We start from the raw sequence: 11,570 nt of genomic DNA on the forward strand, positions 1-11,570 counted from the left end.
TGAGTCACTTTGCAAAGACTATTTGTTTTCAGATATTTGCATCAGACTAAAAAAGAATAGTCTATAGTTTATTAAGCAACGGGTTGAAGAATCAGAATGGGAGCTTAGTGATCAGATCTTCCATTCATTTAAACAGTTATTTCCTAATGTGACTATGTAAAATTATTTGAAATAATCACATAATTGCCAGTCATTGTTATCCTGATTGTCATTTAATTCTTTTTTTTTAATTGAAGTAATTACAATGTGTCAATTTCTGGTGTACAGCACAACGTCCCAGTCATGCATATATATATACATGTATATATATACACACACACACACGTATTCATTGTCATTTTTTTTCATTAAAGGTTGTTACAAGATATTGAACATAGTTCCCTGTGCTATACAAAAGAAACTTAAAAAAAAAAAAAAACCTATATATATAGTGGCTAACATTTGTAAATCTCAAACTCCCAAATTTATCCCTTCCAACCCCTTTTCCCTGGTAACCATTAGATTGTTTACTATGTCTGTGACTCTGTCTCTGTTTTGTAGATGAACTCATAGTGTCCTTTTTTTTTTTTTTTTTAAGATTCCACATATGAGTGATATGGTATTTTTCTTTCTCTTCTGGCTTACTTCACTTAGAATGACGATTTCTAGGTCCACCTATGTTGCTGCGAATGGCATTATTTTACTCTTTTTTATGGCTGAATAGTGTTCCATTGTATATATGTACCACATCTTCTTTATCCAGTCATCTATTGATCAATGTTTGGATTATTTCCATGTCTTGGCTATTGTAGATAGTGCTGCTGTGAACACTGGGGTGCATGTGTCTTTTTGAATTTTATTTTTCTCTGGGTATATGCCCAGGAGTGGGATTGCTGGATCACATGGTAAGTGTATTTTTAGTTTTTTGAGGAATCTCCATACTGTTTTCCATAATGGCTGCACCAAACTACATTCCCACTAACAGTGTAGGAGGGTTCCCTTTTCTCCATACCCTCTCCAGCATTTATTGTTCATGGAGTTTTGAATGGTGGCCATTCTGACTGGTATGAGGTGATACCTCATTGTAGTTTTGATTTGCATTTCTCTGATAATTAGTGATATTGAGCATGTCATTCAATTCTTGTGTTCTGTTTGTAACCCTGAGTAAAATGTTCTAATTGTAACTCTGAGTAAAGGCCTCAGTTGCTAGCCAGGCCACAATCAGGGGACTTTATTGAAAATCAGATACCACTGAGTGCCTTTGACAATGCTGGCCCAAAACTCCGTACACACCAAAGTTATAGTTGTTCACTTGTTTATTGTATGTTCTTCACACGAGAGTGTGAGCTCCACAGGATCTATTTTAGTCACCACTGTATCCTAAGTGCATAAAATAATGTGCCAACTAGTAGATGCTAGTAAATATTAATAAATCAATCCTTGACTACTCAAAATGCAATTCTCTCCCTACTCATAGCTACAGCCTACATTTAGTCTTCATCCAGACTACTCAAACAATAAAAATTCATTTCTAATGTTCTCTCATTATTTTAGCATATTTACTAACATCCTCCATCTGTTCTTATAGTCTTTTTGACACTTCTCTTTTCTTTAAATCTGTTACTTCCTGGCCTTACCTGCCAGTCACTTCAAGAATTCTCAGCTCCTGGGGGAAGGTATAGCTCAAGTGGCAGAGTGCATGCTTAGCAAATGCATGAGGTCCAGGGTTCAATCCTCAGTACCTCCTCTAAAAAAATAAATGAATAAACCTAATTACCTCTCCCTTCCAAAAAAAAAAAGTTAAAAAAAAATTCTCAAATCCCATTCCGCCTTATCTTTCAGTTGTGTTCACTCTTTAAATTCACTTTGAATCACTAAAAATAGACCTTGGCATTAGAAAAGCTTCAATTTACCATTTGCTACCTAAGTGCCAAGTTATTTAACCTTGCCATAGTTAGTCTTTTTCTGAGTCTCATTTTGTTGCTTGTACCCTAAGCATTGTTATGAAAATTAAATGAGATTATGGTAACCAGACACTATTGCTTATAAGTAATGAAAACCCTTGTTAAATAATAACCCCAAAATCCAGGCGCAGAGTGGCTCTAGAGCTGGCTGATTTAGCAGCTCCACAGCATATGAAGTATCCATATTTTTTTCATCTTTGCCCTCTGCCAACCTCAGCATGTGGCTTAGTGTCCCTAATGATTGCATAATCGTTGCCACAGTTCCCAGTGTTATGCAGGCACGATTGTAAAGTGGAAAAAGAAAGTTTCTTCTCTTTAAAAGCAAAAAAAAAAAAATCCCCTTCTCCTGGATATCAATTGGACTAACCTTATGCTGACCAGAGCTGAATCACTGGATTTCTCTAGCAAGTATCGTACTTGGTTTTGAATGATTAAGATTCATCTCCTGAGGCTAAGGTAGAGGCCCCACCTTATTAGTAAGAGTTATTGTTACTACTACATTTGCAATTCTTTTTTGCCCCTATCTACTGTCACTCTGGTATAATTTCTCTTAGTCTTGTGGTTTTAAAGATTACCTCTACTCCTGATTTTTTATCTTCCCTCTGGATTGCTTCTATGAGTACCAAACTCATGTCCAACTGTCAATTAGACATTTCCATTTGTAAGTTTAACTGGCATCTTAAATTTAATATTTCCAATATTGAACTCTCCAATTTCCTCCTCCAGCTCTTCTATCTTCCTATTTTAGTAAGTAGCAATTCTGTTCTTTTTGTTTGTTGAAGTTGAAAAACCTTGGAGTCATTATTGATTTCTCTCACATCCCACATCTTGATTCATCAAGAAATCCTATTGACTCTAGCTTTAAAATAAATGAAATAGGACCTTCACTGCTACATCATGGTCCAAACCACCTGAACTATTGCAATACATTCTTGCTGGTCTTCCTTCCTTGCCCACCATCCTCCTCCCCTCTATTTTTAACATAGAAACCAAAGCAATCCCATCATTCTTCTGCATAAAACAATCCAATGGCTTCTCATCTTCCCTCAACTCAAGCTAAAGTCTTTAATGACCTACAAGGCTCTGTACCATCTAGGCACCTATAATTTCTCTGATCATCTCTCAATCCCTTCACCACCCTACCCCATCATTCTTAAACAACTGAACCTCAAAGATGTCTGGCATTCCCTTACCTCTAGGCTTTTATACTTGATGTTTCCCTCTACCTGGTTTGTTCTACCCCCACATATGTATACAGCTTTCCTCCTTTCCTCTTTCAGGTCATAGTATAAATGTCATTTTCCCTGTGAAACCATTTCTGGCTACCCTATCTAAAATTTTAATTCTCCCCTCCCTTTTCCTACTTTATCTTCCTTAGTTCCTACCATGATCTAACATTTCATACAGTATGTTTTGTAACTTTTTTAAAAAAATTGAAGTGTAGTTGGTTTACAATGTTGTGTTAGTTTCTGGTGTAGAGCATAGTGGTTCAGTTATATATATATATATATATATATATATTCCTTTTTATATTATTTTCATTAAGACTATTACAAGGTATTGAATATAGTTCCTTATAGTATTTTGAAGAATATTTTTAATTATTAAAAAAATTGTTTAAATTATGTCTTCTCCATTAGAATGTAAAGTACACATAAGGCTGGAGTTTTTTGTTCATGTTGTATCCCCAGTACCTAGAAAACTGCCTTGGCATATGGAAGATCCTTAATAAAATATTTGTGAAGAAATGAATGAAATTAATGTTGATTCATCACATCATTGTTTCTGATTTTGGCTGGGTCCTCAGTGACATTTTGTAATCCTTGTCTTGTTTCTGATCAGTTTCCTTCCTACTTACCATACCTGCTATATCAAACCATCACCATTCTCTTTCAGATGCCTCACTTTTATTCTCAGTTTCTGAATAGTGGATGTCCTTTAAAAAAAAAATTATTTAAGGGGATTGATAGCATCTATGAACTTCTTAGTCTTCCCAGTCCTCTTACCTTCAAATTTATAATTTTTTCCTTATTTATTTTTTCTTAATCTTAGAGCCCCACTTCTAATTTTGTTGAAATTTCATCTGTTTTTTTATCTTGGTACCAAACCCTATCTTCTGAGACCATACTTAAGCAATTATTTCTTATGTATTTGTATGTATTTTTGTATATCTCATTTTCCTCTATATTGTTTTTTTCTCTCTTGACCATTTTAAACCCTTCTTTTACCCTTACTTTATTACAGCTTTCTCTTCTTTCCCTCAGATGGCTTTCTTGAAATGTTTAAATGTACTATTCCATTTTCATATTCCTGTTAGTGCACAATTTACAGTATTCTGGCTTTTGCTTTCCTTGCCCACAATTTCATCTACCTCACAGGATTGTTGTGAGAGATTAAATGAGATTATATGTATTAAGTTTTTAGAATAATGCTTGCACATAGTTAATATTTGTTTTTGAGTGCTTACCATGATGAGCTATAACTGCTGAAGCCAAAATCATTCCCACTCTTGTGGATGCTTTTCTATCACCCTCTTGACTTCCCTATATTCTTCATGAATGTCCTTCTTTTGGTTTTGGGACACCAGTATCAGGATGCTTTTAGCTCCAAGTAGCCAGAATCTCTTTAACAATAAGTCCAATGATAAGACAGTTCCAAGATTGATTCAGAGAATCAACAATGTTAGGACCCAAGCTCTTTGTACTCTAGCATTCTCACTGTGTCACAGAGGTTTACTTTCAGGGTTGTAAGAGAGCAAGCACTTATTTTCATCATCCAAAAGCAGAACGGCAGTGCTGGGGTTTCTCCTGGGTAGGTACCTCTATAGCGAAGACAGTGTCCCCCAAAGCTCCCTAGAGCATTTCCCTTACATCCCATTGGCCACCCTTATACCAGTCACTGACAAAAGGAAATGTAATTACCATGATTGACATAAACTAACCATGATTCATTCCCCAGGCTCCCACCTTCCTTGAGTTTGTTACTCTATTCTGGAGGAAACTAGATATGTCTTGGCCTGAAAGAAGATAGGAATGGCTGTTTTGTTTGTAATCAGTAGTGTCCGCCATGCCATTCTCACTTGGTTGATCTGATAGCTCCTTCTTAGTGTTTTTCATTGTTTCCTCTTGATTGATGTACCCCCTAAATGCTGGTATCCCAAAGTTCTGTCTTTGATTCTTTCAAAATTATTCTTCCTTTACTCTTTAAAATGCCACGTGTGTTATGATCTTTTCTAAATCTTTATCTCCAGCTAAGACTTCTTTCCTAAGCCCCAGCTTAGCATATCTAACTGTCTACTGGACATCTTCATCCACATTCAATCCAAACAAATATTGTTGTGCTGGGTTTTTGGGAGTCAAAAATTAAATAAACTCTTCCCCTGTATGATGTTACATTTTAGTTGAAACAAGTATTCCAATGCAGGTAGTAATTAGGAATGCAGTCTTACTAGGCAATAAAATTTACTAAGTACACAAATAGCATAGATGAAGGGGTGTCATTAATAGGGCTATAGGCAACTAAATGGAACTCATCTTTTTCTTCAAATGGACTCTTTCTATATTCTGTACTTTCATTAGTAGCTCAGTGTCCACATCTTTGTTCAATCTAGAAACAAGAGCAATCTAAACTCCTTCCAAATCCCCACATAAAGTTGGTTGGCAAATTGTATGTATTCTACCTCTATACTACATTAACCCATTTGTCTTTTTATATCATAGTCATCATACTTTAGGTCCTCGTACTTTCTCATTTCATTGAATTATTCACTCAGTAAAAGTTAATTGAACAGCATGTATTATAAATAAGAACTTGTACTAGAAAAAGTTCTTAAAAAAAAAAAAGAGTCTCTCAGGGAGGCTACAGCCCAGTGAATAAGGCATAAGCCAACAAATGGTTATGTAGTTGTGATAAGTGATAGAGTGGAGATACTGGAAAAAATATGAGAACTCATGGTCAGAGGCGCCTACCCCAAGATGAGGGCTAGATTTGCCCGATTAGAGACTGAGTCTCAAAACTCAGTAAGCTGAGCTTGGAGTAGGGAAGAGGGAAATATACCACTCAATTTATACACACCAAAGAAATATCACTTCAAAGACATTACTTTGGGTGACTGTGTAGCTATTCATTTTGCTGTTAATCAAAAATAATTTTTTAACTGATCATAATTAATTTAGATGATCAGTAATAATGGGTACATCATTATACAGTTGATCCTTCATTGGTCACCAATTCTTTACTTTCAAATTTGCCCACTCACTAAAATTTACTTGTAACTCCAGAATCGGTACTCAGTGTGCTTTTTTGGTCATTTGCATGTGCATGGCAGAGCAGCAAGAAAATATTTGAGCCCTATGTTCCCAGCTGATGTCCAACAAGGCAGTGCCTGGCTTTCTTATTTCAGCTCTCATAAACATGTCTTTGTAGTCTATGTAGTGCATTTTTGCACCTTTTTTTGGGGGGGTAGGGGGTGATTTCACTGTTTAAAGAGATGTTCCAGTGTAGGGCTGAAGTGCTCTCTAATGTTCCTAAGCACAAGAAGGCTGTGTTGTGCCTTCTGGAGGGAATACATGTGTTACGCTTCGTTCAGGTATGAGTTATAGTGCTGTTAGGCCATGAATTTAATGTTATAGTAAATAGTGTCTTCAAGCAGAAACACACGTGAAACAATGTGATGGATTGATGAGTTGACTTAACCCAGCATTTCCCTTAGGGGCAGTGATTCAATATTCATTTATTAAGCATTCATGGCAACTTTATAAAACATAACTATGGTAAATAACATAAATCAACTACTTTCAGTATAAATCTGATTTGGGGAAATAGCCAGTCATTTAATGCCAGATACGCTTAGTTGGGTGTCAAGCTGAACAATACAGAGGTATGATTATTACAGTTTTGTCAAACTTTTAAAATAAATGCCCCTCTTTTGATAAACATCTCACCTCATTACCCTAAATATTCTAATATATTCCCTTTAGTGGACATGCCCCAGTTGAGAATTTTAGTTTACAAGTTTTATTTTACCATCAGCCAAGCTGATGTTTTATAAGCCATGTATTTAAAGTGAAAACTACAGTTAAAAAAAAAAGTTTGCTAGATATAATAAAATTTTATTGTGTTCAGTGCTTTTTTAGCCTGCCCTCTCCCTCTAGTCGAATAATTTGTACAAAGTGGGGGTTGGCAAACATTTTCTCTTAAGGGCCAAACAGTATATTTTTAGGCTTGTGGGCCACACTCTGCTACTACTCAACTCTGCCACTACTTGGTGAAAGCAGCAACTGACAATAGGTACTATTTTATATGTTTATATGATAAACTCCTGAGGGAAGGGATCATGACGTACTGTTTTATCCTTCATGGCACGTAACACAGTAGGATCTCAATAACTTGACTTGCTCATTTAGCCTAGATAATAAAAAGACTCTATTTAAAAATATTAAAAACTCAAACATTAAAACCCATCCATTTAAAATTAAATTATTCTTGAAATTCTGTTTTTTCCTCTTATTTATAAATATCTTCCTTTAAGCAGTTATAGTACTTTGGGCTCATTTTATTTGAAGTTTGGCAGTCAGTGGCCTAATTTTATAGCAGTTGGTGAATACTAAAGAAAAGGCTGGCTTATTTTATACGTGTCCTATTTGGTAGGTTGCAATCCAGTCTTTGAATCATGGTTAAGTTTCTACAGTAGCAGTGGTTTAATTATGTATGCCTTCATAGATGCAATGTATTGTAAGGATATTTCACAGTTAAGGTTAAGTACTGACTTAAATTTAAAATAAATCATTTTACTGAGTTGTAAACAGTTGGAGAGCTAAACATACTTGCTGGATAATCAGTTTATTGCAGTGTTGGCTAAGAGCTTAACAGCTCAGGGAAACGGCAGCTTCCCCTCTCCTTTCCTGCCTTACCTCTGTGCTACGTACATTTTTTTCTACTAGTCTTATTCTGAGGAGCTGTTGGTTTCATTTTGGCAACAGACTATTCCCCTCTCTGGGTGGCCAGTTAAGCTTTTCAGGTGATTCTGATGCCTTCCCTGGCTACTTGTGAGAGGAGAAACTTTAGAAAAGAATAATGGGAAAATCACATAAGTTCCTTATTTTCTAGTGTTGTCTTTACTTTCGTCATTGTGAAGATGTATACTGAGTGAGCATGTGTAAATAGAACCATCCCCATTACTTTACTCTAAAAGTAAAATATTACTTTGAAAAAGTCCCCACAAAAAAGTCCTTTTTTTGTGGATGAAAAATGGGATATTTTGGTTTTCAGCTTCATTGAGGTATAAGGACAGTATTGTAAGATATTTAAAGTGTTTATTGTGATAATTTGATATATGTATACGTTGTGAAAGGAGTCCTCTCCTCTAACTGACAACCCCTGACCTTACATATTTATCTTTTTAAAAAATATGAAATGCTTCACAGATTTGCATGTCATCCTTGCATAGGGGCCATGCTAATTGTCTGTTTATGCTAATTATATGTATAGCTGAAGTGAGCACTGGAATACTGTTATGGGTAAAAATGAACTTTTCTTTAGTGTTCATCTGTTAAGATTTTGTTTTTCCTAAATGTGCATGTCAGAGATGTGTATGTGTGACATCCGTAGTTTATAGGTTAAGATTTCTGAAAAGTTGGGTCACAGCATTGCTGGTTGGAAAGAACCTCAGATCCCCACTGTCTAATACAGTAGCCACTGGCCACATAAAGCTAAGTGCCTGAAATGTGGCTATCTGAATTGAGATGCTGTGTAAGTGTAAAATTCACACTGGATTCTGAAGACTTAGAGTGAAAAAAGAATGTAAAATATCTTACTGATAATTTTTATATTGAGTACATGTTACAGTGTATAATAGGTTCATTGGGTTAAATAAAATACATTATTAAAATTTCCCATGTTTCTTTTATTAAAATGTGGATTCTAAAAATGTTTAAATTACATATGTGGTTTGCATTTGTAGCTTGCTTTATATTTCTGTTGGACAGCTCTGCTCTAAATTATGTGATCTTTCAACATAATCAAGTACCAATTTACAAGACCCATTTAAAATGACCTAGAAATTTTATAGTTTCTTTTGGCTTTCTGATTCAATATTGAAAAATAATATACAGAACACTTTAATTCTAAAATGTTAGGAAAGTATGATGTTAGCTCACTGTATGTTCACTAGTCCTCTGGTAAGCTTTTCAGTGACTTCCTGTAAAAGAAGGGCAAGTTGTTACAGGGCTGTTTTATTAAGAGACATTTTAATGTCACCACAGAATAAAATCAGTTCTACACTCCCCCAAAATGAGATGCTTTTTAAAAAGCATAGAATATTTCTTGTACCTGTGTGTCTCCAGATAACTAGTAATTTTCATAAAATTTGTAAAGAAATTTTATTTTACCTATTTTTAAAGGTACATACTCTAAAATTGTTTGAATTTTATTTTAAGTCTTTTTTTTTGTAAAGACTTAATCACATTGAATGTGTATATTCTATTATAGTGCTTTGTGCAGGAAAAGTATTATAAAATTAAGCAATGACACAGAATAAAAACTTGAAAACTTTGGGAATTACTAATATAACCATAGTGATTAAAAAGTAATTCCATTAGCTTCAAAGTAAATTGAGGCTTAAGAAATGAAGCAAACTTTTAAAATAGTTTGTTTCAAAGATCTAACAAATTAGGACTTTTTGAAGAACATGAAAGAGCTGTCATTAAGTTAAAAAAATGGCATTCAAAGCTTTCAACAACCTGACCATAACTTTCTTCTGTCAGCTTCCTAAAGTGAGCCTTCCTAAATCCCGTGCTGTAATCTGACCGTTCTTTTTGCTGTATCAAATACATTTTATGCTCTGGGCTTTGAGTTCTTGATCCAAATCACAAACCCTCCCCATTCCTCTCTTCTTTTCTGAATTATATCAGTCTTTCAAGACTCTGCTCACATTTTTTCCTGAAACCTTTTCCATTCCCACCACTCTGCCCAAGATGAACATATAATTAACGTTTGCATAGTATTTTTTGTAAAGCCCCTTCCATATTTTCCCATTCTTTATGGCAACCTAATGAGGTGGATGATGTTACTCATGTTGAGGAATAAGGGAATTGAGGCTCAGAGAAATATCTGGTTTTTCCAGAACTCTGTATAAATACTAGGTAGCAAAGCTAAGAATACTGGAACCAAATTCTCTTGTTCCAAATCTGATGCTTTTTCCTCTATGCCTTGATGATCCCTTAACTCCTATAATAGTTACATAACACTTACTTGGCCTTTAATTGTTTACTGTCTTTGTATTGAACTATTTAATTTGATTGTTAGCTATAGATTTGCAGGGATGTGTACAGACTTGTATATATAGGGAAAGGGAATAAATGGAAAAGGTGCTGAGAGCTGAATACATTTCTTCTTGATAATAGAGTCAAAAGAGTCATTAAGAATTTCTTACCAGTGCAATTGTTTTTTCCATAAGCATTATCTTTAAAAAAGTGTGATACTCAGACTTGCCTCTTTTCCTCTAGCCAAAATAACTACATACTTTAGTGCCCAATTTTTAGTATAATTTTTAAGGCAGAGCTAAAAAGAGAGGCTTTTCCTGATGACCCTGGCTAAAGTAGCCACTTAAATCTCTGTCTGAGCAACATTTAAAATTTTTCTTTGAAGCACTTCAAACTATCTGAAATTATATTATTTCATTAGTAACTTGTTTATTGGTTGTCTTCTCCCACTAGAATGTGAGTTGAATGAGCACAAAGATGTTGTCTATTTAGTTTATAGCATATAGCATGCACTCAGTAAATATTTGCTGAATGATTGAGATACTTTATTCATGGAGAATGTTCCCTATGATGACATTCATCTTTTAAAACAAGTTTGTAGTACCCATCAGTTACTATAAAATGGGCACTCAAATGCTATTATTGACTGCCTACTTCCAAATATGAGTCCAAATTACTGTAATTACCTAAAGAAGGACATTTATAGTCAGAAAAAAAAACAGGGTTTCAAGAACAATGTAATTTTAAATTGATGAGTTTAATGTCTTAAAGACACTTGCCTTAAGTTTACTTCTTTTTTTTTGTAACCTAGTTGGAATAAGACATGAATCTTTTCAAAATTTTTTAATTTTTTTCCCTGAGGATAAGGTTGCATTTGTAACCATGACAAAATTTTTAGGTGTTAGAACTTATGCTCAAAGTCTGAAGCCTTTTCATAGGATTGAAAATATAGAGTCTAAGTTCCAAACTTAAATCAAGCAATTTGCTATAAGAAATCTATGATAATGATGCTTCAGTGCTTGAAGGAATTTTAGGGAAGTATAACATGTAGAGTAAGATCTATTCTCTTATTAGATGGCCAATAGTTTGAGTATATATAATAATTTGATATTATCTAAAAAGCAGGCCAAATATTAGAACAGACACAGTACTCCTTAAGTTTATGTTAAAATTGGAACAATGTCTAGTTAAGTATTAAGAATATCTTAATTCACTATTAGATTGCTAGCCATTGAAAAAATCTTATCACTAGTTTCAGCATCAGATGTGCATGGGTATATATAGATTACATATGAGAAAGCATATGGAAGTGTTTGATAAACTGTAAAGTAATATAGAAATGTTATTATTATGGGGGAAGATATAG

The 11,570-nt window shown here is 34.4% G+C and overlaps 1 pseudogene; it reads right to left on the reverse strand.

Annotated features, from left to right (window-relative positions):
* Positions 1-8,346: 8,346 nt before the first annotated feature.
* On the reverse strand, positions 8,347-8,443 carry LOC116668387 (annotated as a pseudogene).
* Between the last annotated feature and the right edge of the window lie 3,127 nt (positions 8,444-11,570).

This window comes from Camelus ferus, chromosome 13 (genome assembly GCF_009834535.1).
Source record: "Camelus ferus isolate YT-003-E chromosome 13, BCGSAC_Cfer_1.0, whole genome shotgun sequence".
Classification (NCBI taxonomy): Eukaryota; Metazoa; Chordata; class Mammalia; order Artiodactyla; family Camelidae; genus Camelus; species Camelus ferus.